This window comes from Sesamum indicum, linkage group LG6, assembly GCF_000512975.1.
Source record: "Sesamum indicum cultivar Zhongzhi No. 13 linkage group LG6, S_indicum_v1.0, whole genome shotgun sequence".
Taxonomy (NCBI): Eukaryota; Viridiplantae; Streptophyta; class Magnoliopsida; order Lamiales; family Pedaliaceae; genus Sesamum; species Sesamum indicum.
The window spans coordinates 11,101,663-11,102,009 of record NC_026150.1 but is presented as its reverse complement, the minus strand read 5'-3'; positions in this window follow the sequence as shown (position 1 = coordinate 11,102,009).

The window sequence follows — 347 nt, the reverse complement described above, 5'->3', positions numbered from 1 at the left end:
ATTTATAACTATCATTTTTAATAACATTCGTAAATTATATTACCATTGAAACCTCATTTTCCTCTTTAATAACATAATATTTCTAAAATATAACTTCCGAAGTATTTCTATGAATTTCCTGTCAATTTACCGTTGCTATACAATTTAATTAAGCAACAATATATAGAATTACATATTTGGTTAATCATTCCGATGGGATTGTGTAAATTAGCTATAGTAATAATTAAATCTAACAAATCTAATATTTTAATTACCCAACTATATCATTTTTATAGCAATTGTGATATTTAATACGACACTAATTTAAATAGCCAAAATCATAAAATACTCCGATTAAATAGTTCACC